Below are 12,500 nucleotides of genomic sequence, written 5' to 3' on the forward strand. Positions count from 1 at the left end.
ACACCCTGAATATGGCACTTGCTGAAAGAGTCAGCCCCAATGCTTCGAGTAAACAATCGTTAACTCATTATGAGGAGACAGGGGAGTCGTCACAAAGGAGTCCCAGGACACAAAGTAACTGAACTACCCAAAGCAGATACCCGTTTTGGCTTGAAAAGAACAGGGTCAGAGTTTATATTGTTGTTTATTTTTTAAAAGAGATTAAAGAGTATAGCATAGAGATGAATGTCATATCTTCATTGTCAAGCAGGGCAGAAAATGCTACGATGTACTAAACGCTTTCACATTTACTTGGGGCAGCACTGAAAGCCGGAAACCGGAATCCGGAATCCGGAAACCAGAGATCAGAATTATCCACAATTCGGGAGAACTACAACAACTTATCCACACTGGATAAATCAATATCCACTGGATAACTCAATTGGTTTTGCTAGTGTGTATTCACTGGATAGTGATTTATTTTGAAAAACAAGGGCCTGGTTTCTTGAGCATCTTGATTATAATCAATTATTCCTCTGATGATCATAATCAAAATTTGTTTATTGTACATAGTCAAGTTTACGTAAAAGGAATAATGTTTGAAATTTATTAAATAAACAAAATTGTGTTTTACCGTCTTTCCTCCCTTTGATTATGTTCTACTGAAGCCTCCAAAAGGGAATGTGTCACGTTATTTTAGGGTGCTTACGGAAAGTTTTAGTTCATCACGAGTTTAAAACTCGAAAATGGTTTTGTGGAATTCCTTTACTGATAAAATTATTGTTTCATCACACACATGATTGTTAGCAAAAGTGACATTTATCCAGGTGATTTTTTATATTTTATTTTATTTTTTATTTAAATACAAAATGAGGTTACAAAGGAGATGCAGGTACAAGAAAAAAAACAGCCTAGATAAAAATACAAAGCACAAATAAGCAAACAAATAATAATAATAAATAAAGCGGAGCAATACAAAGCTGGTACTCGTACAGGCCAAGCTACAATATTAATATTTACCATCTATCGGCGCTGGTTTAAGCCTTAAGAGGGACTTATTTCAGGTTAGAGAAGAAAGCGTCAATCACTTCCTGCGGGAATAGGGTCATACAGATAGCCGGTTGAATTACAGAAGTTTTTTTAAATCTCAATATACACTGCAAGAGGTTCCCATTTTTTCCTATCACCACCTTTTGTCTCCAGCTCGTATCTTGATTTCAGAAGAAGCAAATAATGCTCAAAGTGGGGTAAAGTTTCGTGCTAGCAGTAAACAGTAATTAATTTGGAGGGCATATTTCGAGGTGTCAGGCTTTAGTCCGAGAGCATCGTCAATCTGTGATTCGGTGTCCGCCATGTTTAATCGTTTTGAGGAAGACAATTCTTCAGTTTCAATGGAGCCACGCTCTCCTCTCTTGTTCTTTTTGGCTTTCTTGCCGGTCATCGATGTTTAGTTAAAGACGAGTGCTACTTTCCAGGTTAAAAGGCGACTTAAATATTATTTTGCAGAGATTTTGGGAAAGAGATATGTTCCCTGCTTAAAAAACGTGGCAGCGCATCTCAGGTCCTGCGCAAACTCCTCCAGGTGATTTGCCATAAACATGAAAAACGTCGGGCCGACCTTTTTCAGTTTAAGACTATCCCATTGCAATCCAGTTCAGTCTTTTCCATTTGAGTCCATCCTGCTTCTTGTTCCTTTTGCTGTATTTCTTTTATGTTGTTCAACAGTTTCAAGTGGTTATTGCAATGTTTCGTTCTACTTCTTTGGGCATTTTGGGTGTCATGTGAAATTACATCATTCTTAAGCCCATGGTATGTTCAAACTGCGAAAACACGGAACCTTCTAACCCAAGCCGACCATATCATCAGTTGTCGACCTTAAAGCGCAATATTCATCTGCCTTATGGCAGAACTTCTTCAAAACTTGCTTGTTTCCCTATTCGATGCTAGTGGGACGTCTCGAAAGAACTTAACTTCGATAAACGGTGTGAATTTTTCATATTACTGTATGTTCTTCCTGAATCAACAGCTTCAGTCGCGCTCCGTCACTCACGCAAGACGTCAAGGAACTAAAGCACGCGCATATTTGAGACAGGGGTGGCAACCGGAAGTCAGCTTTTTTCCCTTGTAACTTGTCTTTACACAACCACAGTGACATTGCTGAGTATCTTTTCTCCAATAGAGATGATTGGTATAAAAATCTGGGAGACACCACTGTCCTGGCACGCGAAATGTTCTCTTTTGGTTGCCGTCCGTGTCTCAACAACGCGCGAAGGCTCCATATTCTCCAGGCACCTGCTTGTTCCTTAAAAAGAAGCATTTTTGTACTCAAATAGCCAGGTAAAAAAACAAGAAAAACAAATCAATAAGCTTTAAGTTTCCTATATTGTAATTTGGCCTGCCTTAGCTTGATGATGCCATCACCATTCTTAAGTCTGTATATCCATTGAGAATAGCAAAGTCAGGTCCATTTTACAGTTGCATGTACGTTTTCTCAGAGTTAAATACTTGCGTGTGCAGATTATAGCAGAGTGTAAAAGGAGTGGGCAAGTTGTTGTAGTTCTCGCGAATTGTTTCCGGCTTCCGGATTCCGGATTCCGGCTTTTAGTGCTTCCCTTTTATATTTGTACTTGTTGTAGTCACTTTGTAGAGATTGACGCCTTGCGGTCTTGCCAATTTATTAAGTTTTTGATCAGTTTATAAAATTTATAGAAAACTGTTTAATAAGAAAATATTTAGAATTTGTTAGCTAGGCTTAGAGGAATGCGTGAATTGGAAAGTTTTTGTAGGCTTAAAATATGTTTGGACATCAAGTAAGTAATTCTGCTGGCGAAAGGTGGACCCTTGAAAACTTCATCGTCGAAAACAACATTCGCTCAGACAACATTGAACGAACAAACGCACGCATGCATTGATTCACTTTACTCCTACAGGATAATAATTTCAACATACAATATTGGTTTCTGAATGAGCCGTGTTAAACCTATCTAATCTTACACATATGCATAACTAGTGATAAAAAAATGCTAAAATTCTTTTAAACAATACTAATGTTACCAACATGTATGTTACAGAGACTAAATTGCTAAAACCAAAATTTGAATACTTTATTATAGAAAATAATAATTATTGATAACAATAAACATAATTATACAAAAAAACCTAATCTATAACTATCGGGTTGGTCCTTCCTCAAAAAACGTTTTGAAACTAATCTCAAATGTCACTTGGAAGTGGATCCCATGCTGTTGCCCCTCGACAAGCAAAAGATCCTTTTAACCAGTTTTGCTTAAGGCCGGGACACGCTGACACACTAGGCGGAGATATGTCCAGGTTTGAATTTTTGCGATTTTTTGCAAAATTCGCAGTTTTCGCAAAAATCGCGACTCTTGTCAGGGACTAGTGTTCTGTAGCTTTTCAGTGTCCTAATTGCAGAACGCTGAAAGCTGGAGAACACAAGTCCCCGACAAGAGTAGCGATTTTTTGCGATTTTAACGATTCTTCGCAAAAATCGCAATTTTCGCCAAAATAGTTAAAGTGCCCCTGTGATAAAAAAAAACCACTTCCTTTCTTCCTTCAGATTTTGAAAGTGTATTTGCTTAACACCTGACTGGCAAAATTTTGAGCTTTGATTTATATCCAAAGGCCGTTTAGTTCGAGTGTAAGTTTTGGATTTTACGGTTCGCCATTACTCACGTTCAAAACTGACCGATTGGACATCAGAGGGTTGGATCCAGGGAAAAGTGACGTCAGAGGCTCACTAGCTTAAAATTTCAGCGTGTGAACGCAGCTTATTATAAATGCAAAGCGTGAGTTTAAAAGTCTGAAAGCCCAAAACCCCCGTGCTGTATATTAATTCTGCGGCGTACACACGTATTGCATTCTTAAACTGGTGAGTTTTCTACTCGATCCAGCTCTCTCAAGAACATAATGTTAGTAATGGCGTACCATTAAATAGGAAAATTACAGTTAAAATAAAGAGGTGTCTTTTTGAAATCAAGGCTTAAAGCGTGGGTCACTTAGTGTTTTGTTAACATAGTTTTGAAATCCAAAGAAAAATATGAATTGATTTTTTGGTCACAGGGGCACTTTAAAATCGCAACTCTTGTCGGGACTAGTGTTCCAAGCTTTTCAGTGTCCAGCGATATTTGCGATTTTTTACAAAATTCGCAATTTTCGCAAAAACCGTTAAAATCGCAAAAATCGCGGAACACTGAAAAGCTAGAGAACACAAGTCCCCGACAAGAGTCGCAATTTTCGCATTTGCGTGCAAACCTGGACATAAGTGACTAGGCGACAAGTCGCAGCAACATGTCCCTGCGTCAAGTCGCTCCATGTGTACTACTTGCAAAACAAGTCGCTGCGACACGACGCCTGTTCGGTGCACACGCAATGATCTCGTATGATGGGGAATGTGAACTAGTTTTCTAATTCAATATGGCTGACCTATGACGCTCTCTCATTGGTTCATTTACATTTTGTCGCAGCGACTTGTTGCCAGAAGTGTACACACGATGCCACAATGCTGCTTTCGCTAATTTTGTCGCTGCGATAAGTCGCACGAATTCAAACTGGTTTGAATTTGTGCGACTGATCGCAGCGACAAAATTCTGCCGCGACAATGTTTTTATGAAATTAACCGTGTCACACAAGGCGAATTGTTACGGTGAGTGTTTTATTAGATATAAAAAATCCTTCGGGCTTCGCCCTCAGGACTTTTTATATCTGATAAAACACGTGCTGTGCATGTTTTATTAAAGTTGCTTAAAATATATCCCTCCATATTCAATAGCTGTTTTGACCAATCGTGATGGGAAAAAGACTATTCCTTCGATAAACGCGGTCTAGTCCAGTTCGCCTGAGAATCGAAAAACACCCTGAACAAAGAAGACGTTACATAAGAAGACGCACCAGTCTAGTTCACCTGGAAATCGAAGAAATGTATTTGAGCGATGTATAAAAATGTTGTTCACTTTTGGCCAGTAAGCGTAAAAATGCTCCGGTCTAGTGTTTTGAGGGACCTTGGACAGAGGACAACGTGCCTCCAAAGCAACAGTTAATTTAGGCGGCCAAACACTGCGGAAGAGCAAGAGAAAAAAGACTTGGACGACTGCATCCCAAAGCCGGCTACCAGGAACAACGCAACCATGTGGGTTTTTAAGGTTTTCTCCGAGTGGCAGATATCAAGGAGCAACAAAGAAAGGAGTCATGAAATACAAATGAACATGAGACATTACATAATGCCTCATCTTGTATTCCATTGTTCATCTATTTACTCCGCAACCACGTTGAAATCCCTCCCCAGGCTTTCAGGTTTGTTGGGTGAATTGTTAGGTATAACAACTTACTCACGTGTCTAGAGAACTTCATCCGATTGGTCAAAACGACTATTGAATATGGATGAGTATTTTTAAAGCATACACAAGCCATTTTGGCTGTTTAGGTCAGTACGATGTGCAATATATGATTATCCTATGACAGCCTCTAAATTCATCAGTGTGTACGCTGAGCAACTTTATGGTAGCTTTCCTTTCCATAGGTTTATCGTACATGTTAAGGGTGCGTTTGATTGACTGTATTCTGGAATAAGAATACATGGAATAGAAGTAAGAAAGCCTTCGTTTTTACGGAAATTCGCATTAAAATTGTCAAACAACTGCTGAAATGCTATTTTAAACATATCTTTATTATTTTTGTTGCTTCAAAACGCCAGAAATGTTTTGTCTGGAACCGACTGTCATATAACCCGTTTTCGAGGCCTGTAGATGCCCTCTTACTTACGATTTTTTTCTCGTGGTGCACCTGTATATGAAATGTTCTTGTCCAATTTCTCCCTGAGCATACCGAAATGTAAATTCATTTTATCCCCTATGTCTTTTTTTATCAGTATATGATCGACCCCCACTGGAAATCTCGTTAATCATTGTCGTCTTACGACCTAAAGTACTGCTTATTACTTTTCGAGTTTCTCTTACGTTGTCGCTATTTTCTTGGATGTCGTAGTTGGAATATTTTTTTATAATTTTGATATTAGCCTTGTTTCTGTTATTTCTCAGTATAATTTTTTCAGTCTAACTCATTCTTTGTTTTGTACGTAGCTTGTTGTTCTTAATTCGCGAGTAAATTTGATTGTTGGAAGGAAATTGTTCGAGAATTCACCAAAATGGTTGATTTTGTTTTCCCTTGTGGTCCACATTGAAAGCCTGTCGTCAATGAAACGTTTCCGGTGGGCAGGTTAGCGGGAGTGTGCTCTCAAATAGCTGTTTTTCAACATGAAGCGTAAAAATGACTGCGAAGGCTTTTTCCGTTTTAGTCTCCATTGCAATGCTTGAGTCTGTGAGCTTCTGCACATTTGGAGCTAGTAAAAGAACACCGCAATACAATGCATCTATCGTACGTTTTATTTTGACTTTTTGAAAATACATTCGTGAGAGTTGTAAGTTCATTTAGTTTGGCTTTGACACTACAAAGTTCATTATTTCACTGCTTTGTTCATCAGCTGGTACGTGTAGCTTTCTGTTTGGAGTTGATCTTGGGGGAAGATCTGCTGGCGGCTGAGTGGATTCTCTTTAAGTTGGTTTCTGTGGAACTTAATCAGCATCGGTCTTATTTCTTTTACCTATTTATTTTTCTAAGGGGCCTCCTCAAGTTTTTCTTTCATCGTTTTCCTGAGGGAGAGGGAGGTAACACAAATGTGGATAGCATGATTTTAGAGTCCACTTAAGGAAACGTCCACTAAAACAAGAATGCAACTTTAAAATATTAAACATAATGTTCAAAATCAAAATTGCTCAAACGTTTTCTAATGGAATCGTTTGTATCCGAAATAAATGAGTTTCAAAAACGCTTGTTTTGGTTTTCAAATTTCCTGGGCTTCGCCATCTTGAATAATTGTGACGTGTTATGGTTGCTCTTTTGTATTTGCATAGAGAGCTTTTGTTTTAAAACAATAGGGCAACCATGACACGTCACAATAATTCAAGATGGCGGCGCCCGGGAAATTTGAAAACCAAAACAACCGTTTTTAAAATTTATTTATTTCGGATACAAATGCTCCCATTGGAAAACTTTCGAACAATTTTGATTGAGAGCATTATGTTAACTATTTTAAAGATATATTCCCGTTTTAGTGGAGGTTCACTTTATGGACGGTGCCTGCAATTGTTATTACCCCGTATGTTTTGCACATTTCGAAATACTCGGGTTTCCCATAGGTGGCGCTTCCCAATAGAGGGATATTTTTGCGCGGTTTAAAACTATGCGGAGAAAGCAGAACTCAGCAAGTGCTCTTGGTATGCAAAAAGAAAATTGGGGATAACCATCCATTGTTCGGAGCTTCAATTTGGAAAAGAGCGCTATATACATTGCTTTGTATTTTACAGCTTCTTACAAATATTGTTGATTAATTAACTTTGAAAAATGCGTGGCTACTCCCAATTTTCTTTTTGGATTTCAATAAAGCTTGTAAAGATTTGCCATTCCCGCATATTCGTAAACCGGGAAAAAATACCTTTGAAGTACCTTATTACATGAAATTTCGCGATTTAAAAAAAAATCGCGAAATTTAACTGACGCGAAAATTAAATGTCGCGAAAATAACATGACGCGAAAATTAAGTGACTCACATTATATCAATAACTAAAACAGCGACTTTATTACACACGTTTATAACAATCATTTTGAGCTATTCTGTGGTAATGTTCTGGTCCTCTTCATCACTACTGCTTTCCGTCCCTACTCCAGGTAGCACTTCTTTTGTACAATCCTCAACTGTCCATTTACTGGCTCCTTGAGTGTGTCTCACTCAAAAACGCGAAATTAAAGTGAGTCAAAACACAAAATTTCGCAAAATCGCAAAATAAAGGTGTCGCGAAATATGCGAACCTCCAAATCGCGAGATTAACTTGTCGCGAAATTTCATGTAATAAGGTAGTGGGCACCGTCCTTAAAAAAGCTGCGGTTTCTGATTTCTGGGACAGTTGACATTGAACTTTTCAAAGTAAACATTACCACCGTGAATTTGTCTTACCAAACAGAGCCGTCGGTCTTTAGCTTATATTCAGGCTACTTTCATCATCTGTATCATCGTCACCGTCCATAATTGTCAGCATAAATTCTAATTTCTTTTGCAGGTCTTTCGTGGAAATACTGGGCGGAACGACATTGTCAAGCATAATCTTGAGGAGGTTATCATAGCGAGCTTCGTCCGCTTTCAGCCAACTGACTTTTTTGGTCATAAGGCATTGAGAGTTGAGCTCTATGGAGCACTTAAATCTCTAGGTAACTCATGATCTCTAGTTTTGCAGATCCATCTGCATGTAATTATTTAAAAAGACAAAATTAGAAATAGTACTTGAGAGCCTTTTGTTAGTATTGCAAAAGTTCAACATTTATCGTCAATTTAGATTACTCTGTCCCCGGACTTGTGGTAGCAAATGAAAAGAAAAAAAAAGTGAAAGTTGCAACTTGGAGCACCCACTGCGAAGGAACTGTTTTTATCCACGTAACAACTAAAGATCAACTGGCTTACAATTGCACCAATTATTTATCAACACGAAGTAGTATATATAAAATCATTGCTGAATAGTGGTTAAGTCTAGTACTTGATTTAAAATGGTTAGCTTTTTCTTGAAGTTTGGTAATCCACATTTTCTCCTGTTTAAACTTGTTTCTTAGCTGGTGATAATACACGTTTACTGCGACATTCGGAAGAAAAAATGTACTGACATAATTAAAAAAATAATTTTCTGGCAATAGCGCTGCGGTACTCTAGTGGTTTGGTGAAAGGGTTATTCATCGAACATTCCCAGGTTCGAGTCCAGCGAGTTTAGGCATTGGGGTTCAGATTTTAAAGATAGATATTCATTTCCCATAATCCCTATCAAGCGCTAAGCGTTCTAAATGGACGATAATAGTCGATTTCGGGAAACTTTGGAATTGTAGATAATCCTCATTTCAGAGGTAGACTGGATGGGTTGAAAAGTTACGTATAAAGAACGATTGTCTAGCACATTTGAATTAAGCAATGGTGTTTCTGGACTTGCGCAGCATTCTTTACTCAGCAGTTCCTTTTTCTTCATACCAGTTCCTGTTGAAGCTCCTATTCTTGTCAAGTTGACTGCACAATCGTCGACTAGTGTCGCTGCCTATTGGAAACTTTCAGAACGGTACCTCCACGAAAGAGACTTGATATCCTTTAAACTTCTGTACCAAAAGAAAGGCTCCAACTCATCACAAATACAAACTATCAAAGGTGCAAAGAACGTTCAATGGTTCGATGGTTCGTTTGGCTTCTTCTCGAAAGTCACAGGGCTTGAGAAATTCACTGAATATGAATTTGAAGTGTGTGCCTTTAGTTTGGTGGGGGATGGACGGAAGAGTTCTTTACAGATTGCAAGGACATTGGAGGATGGTAAGAGTCTGTAGCTTTTTATGAGGCTTACTTTAGTCTATTAGGGACAATTATTATGGTGAATCACAGCAATGAAATCACAATTTCCGATGTTTATAGACACAGCTGATCCTTTCTTATGCTTATAGATTTCTATCTCCAATTATTCCATATGGTGTGGGAGAAAGTAGTCAAATGCAGTTGACAGAAATTGAGATATTTGCAAATGTGGAATTCAGTGGTGTTTTTGTTTCTGATAAGCCATCTTTCTTCAATTAGAATGTCACTTCCTTCATCAAATAGATTTCCTTTATTAGGAAGAAAAAAAGAAAGTTGCTATTCAATTAAGAATGGTTGAATCGCTTTTCTTTTATTTCATTTCATGGGAAACGTTCATTTTGATTTCTTGTCTTTGTTGCATTTGAAATATTTCAGTCCCATCAAAAGCTCCAAGCAATTTTAAAGTGACTGCAAACACATCTACAGTTATAATAGCGTCCTGGAAGCTTCCTTCCCCCGACTCCAGACATGGAATCATTAAAGGATTTAAAATATTCTTCAGGAAGAAAGGCTTCGATAACAGACCAAAAACAATTCTTGTTTCCAACGCCTCAATGTACACCATACCAGTCACTGGATTGGCTAAATTTACAGAATATGGATTTCATGTGTTGGCCTTTACGTCTGCTGGTGATGGAAAGAACAGTTCTGTTCAATTTGCAAAAACAAAGGAAGATAGTAAGTTGTATTGTTTAAATTGACTTTTGAAGCAACAAGGATCCCTTAAAGACAAGTCAGCCTTTCACCCATTTCATTTTAAAGTGTTGCAACTGTATATGTAAAAAACGAAAATCTTTGTTTTAAGGCTGCAGATTGTACCGTTTTATTACATTACATTGCACCTCTTTCATGTACAGTACGTGTATATACCACTGGAATTATTCCAGTCATCACTTTTCCCCTGAACGTTTGGCCACAAAAGAAAAACAATTTATGGAAGGTACACTTGTACATGTATGAATCTTTATATATATATATATGAGCTGCAGAATAGAATATAATGAAATTTGGAAAGATTATTACGGCTAGTTGAGCAAGGAAAAGGAAGCCTAAAAAATCCAGGCTTGAATGGGATTCGAACCCATAAGCATAAGCATAAGCATAATTTATTCACGATGAAAAAATAAAATATAAAAATACTTCATGAAAAGGAAACACGAGGTTGACCCTATAACTTTTCCTGGCCATGTAATTGCACTGCACTTGCCCTACCAACTGAGTTATCAAGACAGCTAAGAGCTGGTCAATTGTAAGTAGAAGCCTGAAACAAATCCATGCTCAGTGAACTGGATTCGAACCCATGAGTGATGACACTAAGATTAAGCTACACTTGCTGTACCAACTGAGCTATCAAGCTAACTGGGAACTGGTCATTTGGAAGTTCGAGTTTATCGTGGCCATGATGATTTTCTGGAAAGATCATCCCAGTTAGTTGAGCAACCATTCTCTACCTCTGAATTAATTAACGATTATTGTTAATTCCACATTAATTTTGCTCCGAATTTACTGTTAGCATTAATTTAGAATACTAAAAGCGTGATATGGATTATGGGAAATGGTCATATATTTTTTAAAAGGCAACCCAAGTATATGGTCATAGGACTCGAAACTGGCAATGTTGATTAATTTCACCCGTCACCTAACCACTTGACCACCACACCTAGCTGCCCGGAGACAATATTTTAAACACTATTTGATAATGCTGTATTATCACGCCTCAAAAAACAATATTAAACACTGCAAACGGTCAGTTACCAAACTTCACGAGAAAGCTTATTAATCTAGTGTAGGCCCAATTACTCTTCACCCATGATATTCTATGGGAGACAAGAAAACAAAACAAAACAAAAAAAAAACATGAAAGGCTCTATTTTCCCAAAATGTGTATTTTTATTTTAACACATGTCGATTTTTGTTTTTTTTTCCCCAACATTTCGTTGCGTGCAAGTTTAAATGCCACCTACTTTATGCATCATGGTGCCCACTGTTAAGCAATGACTTCAGTCAATGTCTTTTCCCTTTCCTTACAAAGACCATTGTAGTTAAGATATCAAGATGGTTATATGAAACTCTACATGTTTCTTTGTTTTCTCTCTTGTTTTCTGTTTTGGCCCTGACTATACCCAAACCACACCCTTCTTCTAACAGACAACCAATCAGAAGTTTTCATTAATTTATTCAAAACTCAAACATGAACCGAGGACACAATATGGTACATGGTCACGGTCAGGTTAACCTGAAGTGTGACAGCACTGTACTCACTTTTCACGTTTTCAGGGTTTCATAACCAGTCCATGAATATGAACTATGAAAAACCAGGCCCTGCTAGTAGCAAGTCAAGTGACTAAAGAGAGGAAAGATTTCAAAACCTCTTAGATTTCGGGAGCTACTTGACCACCCGTTGTCACTGAAAAATATTTTGTTTCAAAAGTGCACTTTAAGTTGGCTAAAAAGTATAACCTGTGTTTCAAAACAGCTACTTCTCTCAGTCTCAAGGGACATCCTTTCATCTACATGTATTACTTTTCACTAAATTCACATGGCACCAGATTACCAACACACACAAGCAAGATAACTGTATCACCCTGTTAAAGCTCTGTATCTTTTCAAGTCTAAACTATTTCTGTATAATACAACATACAGCTGTAGAATCTATTTTTAGTAATGCTGAACAATGACTATATGTACCATAGACTAGAATCGGTTCTTAAGTGCTTTACGTGCTTTACGTGACTTGATTATAATGCAGCTAGGTAATGCGACTTAATGAACAGGGATCACTTAATGTTTTTTCTTCATTAATTTAAAGTTCCTTCAAATGCTCCCAGTGGATTTATGGTGACCGCAAGCAATTCTACAAGTATCACAGCATCTTGGGAGCTACCACCTGCAGACTCCAGAAATGGAATCATTACAGGATTCAAATTGTTTTATAGACAGAAACACTCTGGTAACCAATCTAAACTTCTTAACATTTCCAATGCTTCCATTCGAGCAGAAACTGTCAGGGAGTTGATGAAATTTACAGAATATGAATTTCAATTGTTGGCCTACACCTCGGTTGGCGATGGAC

General features: G+C 37.8%; 1 pseudogene; it reads left to right on the forward strand.

Annotated features, from left to right (window-relative positions):
* Positions 1-12,500, forward strand: part of LOC138022987 (uncharacterized) — a 56,505-nt pseudogene that overhangs the window by 19,531 nt on the left and 24,474 nt on the right.

This window comes from Montipora capricornis, chromosome 11 (genome assembly GCF_036669925.1).
Source record: "Montipora capricornis isolate CH-2021 chromosome 11, ASM3666992v2, whole genome shotgun sequence".
Taxonomy (NCBI): Eukaryota; Metazoa; Cnidaria; class Anthozoa; order Scleractinia; family Acroporidae; genus Montipora; species Montipora capricornis.